This window comes from Astyanax mexicanus, chromosome 13 (assembly GCF_023375975.1).
Source record: "Astyanax mexicanus isolate ESR-SI-001 chromosome 13, AstMex3_surface, whole genome shotgun sequence".
In the NCBI taxonomy this organism is placed as follows: domain Eukaryota; kingdom Metazoa; phylum Chordata; class Actinopteri; order Characiformes; family Acestrorhamphidae; genus Astyanax; species Astyanax mexicanus.
The window spans coordinates 41,741,959-41,753,494 of NC_064420.1; the positions used below are offsets into that span (position 1 = coordinate 41,741,959).

The 11,536-nt window shown below is 36.4% G+C and overlaps 1 protein-coding gene across 1 annotated transcript in view; it reads right to left on the minus strand.

Moving 5' to 3' along the window:
- Nucleotides 1–11,476, minus strand: part of huwe1 (HECT, UBA and WWE domain containing E3 ubiquitin protein ligase 1) — an 87,756-nt gene extending 76,280 nt beyond the window's left edge. Inside the window, exons 1-2 of the mRNA XM_049463244.1 lie at nt 11,342–11,476; nt 8,151–8,293 (exon numbers count right to left, since the gene is read on the minus strand). The gene's annotated coding sequence lies outside the window, so the exon portion shown is untranslated. The remainder of the gene's footprint in view (nt 1–8,150; nt 8,294–11,341) is intronic.
- Between the last annotated feature and the right edge of the window lie 60 nt (nt 11,477–11,536).

Below are 11,536 nucleotides of genomic sequence, written 5' to 3' on the forward strand. Positions count from 1 at the left end.
AGATGCAAAAGGGCACAGTATTCTGATGACTCATAGAAAAATATAAAAGCTATATATAAACAATAATTTTAAATAAATCTGTATTACATGAATGAATGTATTGACGAATGAATAAATGATTGAATGAATTAATTAAATAATTAATTCATGAATTAATGAATGAATTGCAAAAATAGAATTAAGTGCGTTTTTTGCATGACATTTCAGACTATTGTAGAGCTTGTGGTTTGTGGTAATTAGGCCTGCAGTACTTGAAGGCAAGGCTGGGTTTTTAGATGAAATAATGAAATGTATAAATGGAGCAGAAGATGAGGCAGAGAGAATGGAATGATTGTTCTCTCTACAACATCGCGGTCCAGCCTTCGCTGAGAAGAGTCCTAATGAGGGCACACTGTATTGATATCTCCATGGGAACATCCCAGAGCATCTCTAACAAATCCTACTGCTCTTGTGTTTTGTAGCATTTCACTTAATGCTGAGATTAACAAATGTAGATACAAAACACGCAGCAACAAACACAAGACGAGACAGCAATTAATTACATATTTGTAAATGCAGAGACTAATGGTAATGATGGGGAATGAGACAGAACAGTAAAAACCACAGAGAATATAGATGGAGAAGAAATTAATTTGGGTGAGGGATTTAATTACTCTTACTACTAAACTGCTGATTCAGAACCACGCATATGCAGTGGACCACAGCAGACAGGAAAGGAATCAACTCTAGTGGGCAACCATTCACATTCAATATTACACAAATGGCTTGAATGTTTCCTTCACAGCAGATTAACAAAGGGAATTTTAAACAGATAACAGGGCTTTACCAGAACCTTTAAAAGTGTTAGATTGGTATTTTAAGTGTGTCACTCTGCGTGTCTCCTGCAGAGCACGCACCCTTGTCATGTTCCTGTCACATCTGAAGTTAAGAAGAAAGATGAGTCCTCTTTAAGGATGACACTGCGTCCTGCTGTGACTGATAGAAAGGTAGAAAGTGTCTGTAACACTACAGAAATCAATCTCTTTCCCTCCTCCTTCTGTCTCTCTTTCAGTCGCCTTCATATTCCATCTACCAGTTTGATACTCGCCTCGATGGCCGTGTTTACAGGCAGAGTATCGTCAATTCAATGTATTCATTTCTGTTGAAGTGTTTATGTGCACTCTAAACTAAAATATCCTTCTGCATGGTACTTACATGTAATTTGCACAGAATGAATGAATATCTCTAGAATGTATGCAAAGTATTAATTTTGTTTACACAACCTAATCAGACAAAGTTTGAAGAACTTGGAAAATGCACATATAAAAAACACAGTGTTCTTAAATTTACTTTGACTTCTGCAATGTGATTATTGCACATTTACACATTTGGATATAGAGCTAGACGAAATAGCCAACATTTATATCACAATAACTTTATTAATTTCAAAACGATATAATTCTAATTTCAAAATGAACAGTATAAAAGCCACCGCCCAGGCTGTATGTAATAAGTCACTGACAGAGCTGGGCGACATGGTAAAATATTATATCATAATATTAAATGCAATGTTTAAACATGCAGACAAAATGCATCAGCAGTGGCAGATTCGTAAAAATTCAATTTAAATATTCTCTCTCATTTAGTACAGTGATTTATATAATATGTTTGTTGCATATCATCCAATGAACTTGTATTTTTTATACTTTCTGTACTTAAATGTACAGTTGGTTCAGAATTCTTTAGGACTGGTGACCATCTCAATATGCTTAGTAAAGCAAATCGTTGATTTAAATATGAAAATGATCACAATAGAAAAAAAAAATCATCATATTGCTCAGCACTATTTTGATGGAAATGCAGCTCTATACTGTATCACTCTACTGTTTGTGTGAGTGACTGTATGAGAATGTGTACAGCTATGTGACTGTATGAGAGTGCCTGTACAGCAATGCATATTCTCCAATGGGCGACTGTGGGTAAATGTTGTTATGCTGTTTTTTTGTGTGTGTATGACACTGTTTGGACTGTGAGACTGATTTCCTTCCCCTGCGAGGGCTTTGCCTTCGTCTGCCTGGAATCAGGAGCGGTAAATAAGTGGTAATGGGAGCGAATGGGAGGGAGCTAGGGAGCGCTTTCTGTCATCACTTTAGAAGGTTGTGACCCCAGAGCCCAGTGACACTGAGCTGCTAAATAATTCAGCCAGTATCTCGCGCGGGGCCTCTGGAGGAGCCGCGGCTGTGATTGCTTGGAGCTGACTGACTGACATTTGCACATGAAAATGGGCTTGGTTTTCCCCCAAACAGCCGCACAGCTTAAGGAAAACAGTGCCGGGCCTCCGAGGAGGGGGACAGGGTGAGGCAGAGAGGGGCCGTGGCACACGGATGACAGCGTACCCACCTGACGAAGCCTCCAGGCAGCCTGTGAGAACAGCCACCAAAAAGTGCAACACAGATAATTTTGACTCAGAATCAGCTGTGTTACCCATACAAGGAATATATCTTATATGTAAGATGTCATAAAGAATAAACAGGCATGCTACTCTATGAGCAAAGTACAAAAAAATAAAAGTGTAATTTTGGTGAATATGATGCTATTATAACATTAATTACATTTCTATTAATTAATGCAGACATTCACAAATTTCACTCCTACTACCAAATTTTCATTCATATCATGCTAACAAAGCATGTTAAACTAATAACAAATATTTAAGGTAGCTATAAAAGGTAAATGAGACGTTCAGCATGCCATAATAAGCCTCTATCAATAACTTATTTAACATTCCACAATTATTATCCACAGTTCACATAAATGTTAATTATGTTAGAAATGACTCCAGTTTCATTCCAATGGCTTTTAATTATGTGCCATTGTGTATTTGTTAAATTGTATAAAATGTAAAGAAAATATGCATACACTGGAAGTTCGATTAAATATATAAAATCCAAAACTTCCATACACCTAAGCCAAATAAATACTAGTCTGTGTGAATGTAAAAAATAGACTCCTAAAAAAGGGAGCATTCAATAGTTTTTTAGAACAGGTAATGGTTCTTCGCAACCCTCCACAACCACTCTACTCCTTTTAATTCTTTTATTTCTCCATTCCTACTCCAACTTTGAGTCCTCTCCTCAATAATCACAAGCTGATGGCATGTTCCCAAATATTAAACTAGTTTATAAATAGCACAAACCTATAAAAGGGTTTCACAGTCACTATAAGTCAAATAACTCCCTTTTACTCCTTAGATCATCTGTAGTTTGTATGAAATACTCTTTCTGAGGTGAGTCTGAAAATCCAACATAGATTTAATTACTCTTGAGAAAACTCTTGGAATTAAGAGTGTGATGATAATAAGGTCAGGAGCAATTGGTTAATCCTCTGATCCTCTGACTCAATACACAGGTTACTGAGGGTGAAGGAAAAGTGTAACTTTAGTCTGTATTTTTGTTTCACTCTATGAAAGGCACAGGTGAAGGTTGTGGAAAATAAACCCTCTCTTACATATACACACATGCACACACAAACAAATGTTGCTGCTCCTGTGAAGCACAAGTTAATTAAAAATCAAACTGTATTGAAAGTTTCATTTAAAAAGAAAAAACGTGATTAAGCACACACATATATATATATATATATATATATATATATATATATATATATATATATATAAATTATCTAACAAGTAAGTATACTAAGTGTAAAAGTGAACATTCTCTGCATATGAGTCACCATATGTCACCAACGTGCCCTGAGTTGTCTGTCCCTCTCATGGGGAAAAAGTGATCTGAGTTCCCACTAAGATGCCTCTTCTTGGTGCAAAATTATGGTATATGGAATATAATTAGGAAAATTTGATAATGGATCTTGATAAGTACCTATGTGTGCATGGATTCCTGCTTTTCTAACAAAGTGTGTTCAAAGATACCCCAGTAAAAAAGCGAGATGCAGTGCTGTATAGGGTTCTCTTACAGATGGGAAACCATGCAAAAGTGCCCAATTAGGTGCTCTTCTATAGTGAAGAAGAGTGATTTACATTTCTTATGTATTTTTCTTCTTTATTTTTATTTCTCTTTATTTTAGTTAGCCTGAGTCTGCTACTAATTTACATGTTAAAACAAACTGTAAAAAAGTTCTACAGCTTTTGGAGGCTAATTTTTAAGCCTTTAATATCACCACACACAATTTTTTCAGGCAGGTCTTTACCTCCTCTACATAAATTACGTTACTGCCTAGCAAGCACACTGACACAAGTAAATAACATATGGCATTCACATTTGAGTGAAAAGCTTTTGTTTAATCTCTAAGCCCTCACAGAAAATGAATGTGGACTTAAAGAGGAGGAGCAGTGGGGCTGCACACTCTCAGTATGCTTGACCATATCTCTCAGCTTGAGAGGGAGGAAAGCAAGGGATAAGTGGACAGCGAGAGGGGGAAAGAGGAAGGGGAGAGGGAGCGAGACGAGAGCGAGGGTGGAGCGCGAGACAGATGACAAATTGTGATTAATAAATGTGGTCCGGGACGGCAGTGTGGAACGATGCTTATTAATAGAGAGAATTAGACTGGCTGTGCAACTCAATCTGCACACTGTCACTCTGCATCAGGCGCCATAATCAGAGCCTAATGAAACAGCATGGCAGCTCCTTCTCTCCTTCCTCCCTCTCTGTTCCCCTCTCTCTCTCTTACACACACACACACACACACACTTCCTGGACCGAGTTACTTTCACCCTTCCTTACAATGAAATTCACACATGAACACATATGCATGCACGTCCACGTCTTAATGCAGACAGAAATCTGTATGAAGATTTTACTCCACTTCAGTTAAAGAGAAGGTTACTATTGGCCCTGTGGCTCCTGCTGCCATTGAACCATGATCTTCAGCATTTTCAGAATTCTCAGCATCTCAGGAGTTTTGTGGACTGCACAACACAAATAACCCAGGCTATATATCTCAAGTTATCCACGTGTCTTCAGTTGCAGCGTCTGTATAATAAGACCATAAAACACCAGACACTAAGCCTGAGGATACGAGATAGAACTTAACAGCTAAATGATGTTGTGGCTAAATCTTAAAGTTTTACTGTTATAGTCTTATAAAAATGTCATGATTCTTCCTCAGATACATAGATCAGAGTCTACATGCAAGTATTTAGGTATTCTATGTGTTTTAAAATACCTAATTCAACTAATTTAAGGAGTATTCTGTGAATAATGCATTACTTTATAATTACTATAAAGTAATAACAAAGTAACAAAGGTTAGCAATACTTTACATATATGCTCAACTAACATTCAATATCTACAAAGTAAAAAAAAATAAATAATAAATAAAAGTAATTAAAAAAGGGAATTTCCAGGAATTTAGTTTTTTTGTCATTTATCTTACAACTATAGACTGTTTTTATAGTGATATATCAGTATAACGAAAATAGTTATATGTAAATCTGCAGATAATGTGGCCACTATTTGTTCTTCATCACTTTATCTAAGAACCTTTTTCAAATTTTACAGGATAATTTTCCTTATTATTTTAATATGATTTTCCAGGGAACACAATTACAGGGAGAGTACTGTAAAATTTACTGGAGTAAATGCTTTTACATTATGCTACAATAAACTGAATAGGAATGTAAATTCTATTGAATGTGATCCTCCTACCAAATCTTTTTACCCATGTACATCCAATGCCCTATGCATTTTAGTTTTTTCTCTGTTTCCAACACGTCTGAACCACCAAGCCAGCTAACCAGCAGGCCTCCACTGAGCTGAACTGGCACTGTATGTTAGCACCAGGACATTGGTATTCCAGGACCAGGATGGAGTTTTTATAGACTAATAATAAAATGGGGTGTTAAATCAGGTGTTTTAGAGAAGGAAAACACTAAACGTGGGCTTCCTAACTTTCTGGGGACACACTGCTCCTCAGTACAGTGTCAGCTATTCCCTACACCAACACACCTGACCCAAGTCATGAAGGGTTTGATAATTAGCTGAGGAGCTAGGTTAGGTGTGCTGGGGCAGAGATTAAATTAAGTTAAATTGTCTGCAAGACAGTGAGCAGGAAGACAGGATTTAAAAAGCAGTGCATTAAACTGTTTATTATGGGTGTCCTGTAATATACTGCTCTATAAGACAATAGTTTTGCTAACTCCAGGAGAGTTGTGTTTAGCTTAATCTCAACTTAATCTTGATCTGACCTACATGTGTGTGTCAGTTTACCTACTTTAAGTCTAGGTAAATATTCAGCAAAATGACTATTATGGATAATGTGTAAAGGACAACTCATACATTGTCTGGAAAGCTGACTATTGTTTAAACTTCTGTTGTTTATAAAATTGAGCTTTTAATTAAAAGGTTTTGAGAAAGATAGCAAACCTGAATATTTCTGTGGCTTTTTACAATAAAAATATTGCGAGAGAGTTTTTTTTTATATGATTTAGAAATAAATGAATTGTTTATCTTTTATAAAAAATTCAGTTTATATTACTTCCATTGTTGTTGCGAATGAATACAGTAAAATGCCATTTAAGAGCTGCAAGTGTGAACGATGGAAAAGCCCAGACATTGGTTAAAGTTTGCAGTAAACAACCAGGTTTTGAGAATGAAAGGGTTCATTTCAGTTGGTTCATTTTCAGTCTTGGTGAAATTTGTTTGGGTATATGTAAATACAGTAATTACATTCAGAGGCAGACCAAAACAGTACACTGAGATATTGGTAATCTCTGTCCACATGACAATGAACATAAGAATCTCCACATTGGGAAGCCTTTTTTAAAAAGCTCAGTAACTAAACATTGCATTTTCATATAAACAATAGGTCAAACTGAAGAAAAAAAAAGAAAAAGAAAGAAAATATCTGGATACGTGTTGATGCTTGAGTGTAGAAGCAGAAAGGTTGTATTAATGTAATGGCTGATTGGTGTATATAATGTTAATCCATTTTTTTTTTTTTACCTCCACACATATTTCTTCTATTTTGCATTTATAATGTGCAAACAGTTTCTAAATACAAATATTTAGATGCCACCATGTATTCCAGTAGATTTCTGTGTATAGTACAGGTCAGAAGATCTCTCATGGGGTATTCTATTTAAGAACGATTACAGCCAATTAGTGATTAACAAGGCAGCAACATGATGGCATATGGTATCTAACAGAAAATAACTGGAAGTCACAATTGATATTATCGAGTGGGGCATCTGTGCTTGTTTTCTAAATTTCAGCAAGCATTGAAATTGAGTGTAAATGACTGGGCTGGAATAGATACCCTTGGTTTACCAGGTTATGTTCTGGTGTGTGTTGCATGGGAACGAGAGAAAGAAACAGAGAGTGAAACAAAGCTATATGTAATGCTGCCTCTCACACACAAAAAGCTAAATATGCATATCAATAGGTGATGATAAAGCAAATTTAAATACCATAACTCTGTTATGATCCACACTCTCACATGCCCTTTAACTCTTTTGGCTTCATTGACTTTTACAAACAACACAGTGGAACATTAATTAGTAGTGTAAACACACACACACACACACACACACACACACACACACAAGAATAGATAAAGCTATGCACAACTTAGAGTGACTAATGGACCGTTCAGGTCACACATCATAGAATAAGTGTTTGGCTAGGCTAACCGTGACTCAGAGCTTAATTTATTTTTGTTATGCCCAAATCTATGAGACAGGTCAAAGTAACAATTCAAAACAGCCATCATACAGCTGATAGTAAATTGGTGGGGACACTATTAAATGCTTGGACAGTGAAGAGTCTGTATAGTTTTTATAGTAACTCAAATCAATCCTTATTGCTGTTTTAAGCAAATGGCAGCTAACAAGATAACAAAGAAGACAGAAAAGGCTAAGAAAGAAGAAAGAGAGAGCTAAAGAATGGGGGACAGACAGCTCAGAGACGTGCATATTTCAATATTAATCAGCTCAGTAATATTTTAACAGGCACTAAAAATCCAATTCTCACTATATTGCCTCTGACTCTTGGCAATGATTATACATCCGTAGAGGATGAAACTGCACTAGAAGGAGAGAGTGTGTGTGCATGTGTGTCAGCATATGCTTGTGTATGTGCATGTCTAAAGGAGCAGACTGACTGACCCACAAACTGCAAGTGACACACCATTTAAACTCACACACATACACTTACAGGCACACTCACTCCAATGCCACATGTCCCTGTTGAATCCTTTCAGAATCCAAAGTCACTAATTTTTTTCATCTCGCTCGGCCTTTCTCTCTCCTCCATTCGGATGCTCCCTGTGACGCTTTTTCCTTCGACAGTGGTCATATCTGAAAGAGGGGGGAGGGATGAGAAAGAGCCATCAATATGTATTCCCCCTGCTCCCACCTCCGCCATTAAAGTTTAAAAATGCAGATGTGTGATTAAACCTGACAGGGAGAGAGATCGGATGCGTTACACAGAATTCTCAATGGAGCTGCGCCAAAAAACCCATATTTAAAGACTCTTAGCAGCAACCCTAATACATGCTTCATGAAAAGGCATGCAAATCACTAATGCCAAGCCATTTTTTCCACAATGTACTCCATTAGCAATGCCCATAACATCACATTGTTTAATTCATTAGTTATTATTCATACATACAGTATAAATGAGTTGACTCTCATGGAAATTATTGTTTATGAGTGAAAAATGTGTAGGCACAAAGAACAAAAAGACAAATTCTTCCCACATATTGCTCTCAAACTCTCTGTCTCAGTAAGGTTCATTTGTGGTGATCTGTAAAAGACTTCGGACACTTGGGATGTCTCTGCAGAATACAGAATACAGTGCAGCTGAAGGCTTATGATAACTGGAATATATGTGAGTGAGTGTGAGTGAGTGTGTGTCTGTGTGTGTGTGCAAGAGAGCAAGAATGAGCACAATGGTCTCAGTGTCCTTCACTAATGAGGTCTAAAAGCTAGTGCAACTAGCTATCTAACACACACAGCCTACAGTACACACATAAACTGGCCATATACACACATGCTTAACCATCATATGCAATGGTCTACACTTACTCTAACTAATTATATTATGGTAGATGATGGTATTATTATTATGGTTGGATTCAAACATTATCAAATACACAAATACAATATTTTGATCTCCACCCCTGCTGACAAATCCAGCTCAATATTACCTTTTGTTGGTAGCTGGTAACAGATGGTTTTTGCTGGCCTTTGATGGTTGATGGTTGGTTTGATGGTCAAGATGGTTGAAAATCTGGACATCCAGGCACAACCATACCTTATACTGGTAAGCTAGCTGGTTATCCAACATATTGATTGAATATTGATTTAATGTTTAATATAATTACTGCTAAAAATACCCCTGATATAAATACTGTGATATTATTTTAGGGCCATATTCCCCACTACTGCTAGTCACCCAGCATGGTCAAGCTTGTAGTCCGGCTAAGCCATCGAACCCCAAAGAAAACACACACTATACATAGGCCTGTAACAATAATTACATTATCATTTTTTTGTACAGTAAATGGACATAACCTCAATAATATTTGATAACTGTAATATTGTCTATTGTGTATATTTTTGTTTGTTCACACATATAACAGTGAACAGTATTTTATCCAGTCATGCAATGATCAATGCTTCAATAGCTATGACTCCATTCACACAGTGTGAACTGCAGTAAGTGAGGAAAAAGTATATATTTCCCAAGCTGTTATTTAAACCCTTTAAAATGGCATCATTGCTTTGTTATGCTATTCTATTTTTCATTATGTAAGTGGCATTTAATGGTCAATTTATCACAATAATTTCTGGGATGATAGATCTTCCACAAAATATTCTGATCATGATAGACATACCAATGCTGGTCAAAAATCTGAATAATTCACCAGCTTAAAGGAGAAATCCAGTTTAAAATAGATTTGGAGTGTGTTATGAAATATGATAACGAGTATGTCAGCTATGACACAGAACATGAGAACTTTTGTCAGATACATACAGTGCTTTTAGCCAATGTCAAATGGCTTACAATGCAATAAAGGAATTTTGTTGCTCATGGAAAAAAAGCTATTTTTACACCATTAACAAGCTCATTTATAGACTTCTGAGGGCCCTGACATTTAAAACGTGGCACTGAACAAAAAACTCATTCTCATTCAGTCACCAGATTCATGCATTTCCACTGAATTCATTTTGCAATCTTTTCCTTGTTTGTTTGTCAGTTAACTTTTTGTGACTTGATTTAAGTTCTCAGTAGGGGTGGGCGATATGGTATGAAATAATATCACTATATTTCATGGTATTTTCGCAATAACTTTACTGTTGGCGGTATGACAAAACACTGAATTAAAAAAATATATTTCAAGATACACTACTGTAACAAACTGAAATTTTTATTTTATTATTGCACACAATATGATATGGAACACCCCTAACTGAGATATTAAAAATAGAAGAATTTTATCAGAATTTTAACAGAAACCAATGATCCAGAATATCATGATACTAATAATGCACTCCCAATATCCCCATATATACAGGACTAAAGTAAAATAAATGATACTGGACAGATATAATCTGTCTCTAGCAGATATTTCATGAGAAATGAGAAGTGTGAATTTTTCTGTTGCTAAAACAGCAAATATGTAGTACCCTAATGTGACAATTAGAGTTGGGTGATATGGCACGATATTTCAGGGTATAATATCGTTCATGATATTAAAAAATGTTGGCGATATTATTGCGTACAATGAGCTATGGCACATATTCTCACAATATTCTCAGTGCCTCGTTTTAAATGTCAGTGCCTTCAGAACTCTTACAATGAAGTGTGGAGCTATTTTGAGCTTTGAGATATGCCCCAATTACTAGCATTGTAAGCCTCGGCTAAAAGCGCCGTATTTTGGAATACTGGGAGTGAATGCAGGTGCGCTATTTGACAAAAGTTCAAACTTGTTATCAGGTCTCACTGCAACCCAAGTCTATTTCACACTGGATTTCTCCTTTAACCAGTTTGACCTAACACAATATTTCACTAGTTACTTATATGATGACTTTTAAATAAATAAATAAAAAAGCAAACAGACAAACCTACAAACAACAGCTGTATGCAGAAAGGTCATTCTACTAAAAGCATTTAACATCAATTAACATCATCATTAAAACATACTATATAGTTACTAGCCTATTTATTCAATTAAATAAGCTGATAAGGGGACAAGGTCTGGTTAGGAAAAGATAGAGTGGAAAAAAGGAGGAAGAAGCAGAAAAAGGAGGAAGAAGCAGAAGAAGGAGGAGAAGGAGGAGGAGGATGAAGGGAGGGGGAGAACAGATCGAAACATGAGGGGGACAGTGGTGAAATCTCACAGGTGGTGGAGAGGTCGAACCAGCGCCGTCGACTGAAGCATCTCGTCGGTTCTGCGGAGTGAAGCCTGGTACGATTTCGTATTCTCGTATTTTTTACGTTAAAACGAGTCACCTTAAGTTAAACTACAGCCCGTCCCTGACTTAGTGAAACAGTTTATCGGTTTACAGAAGACATGCCAACAGCTACTCGCTCTG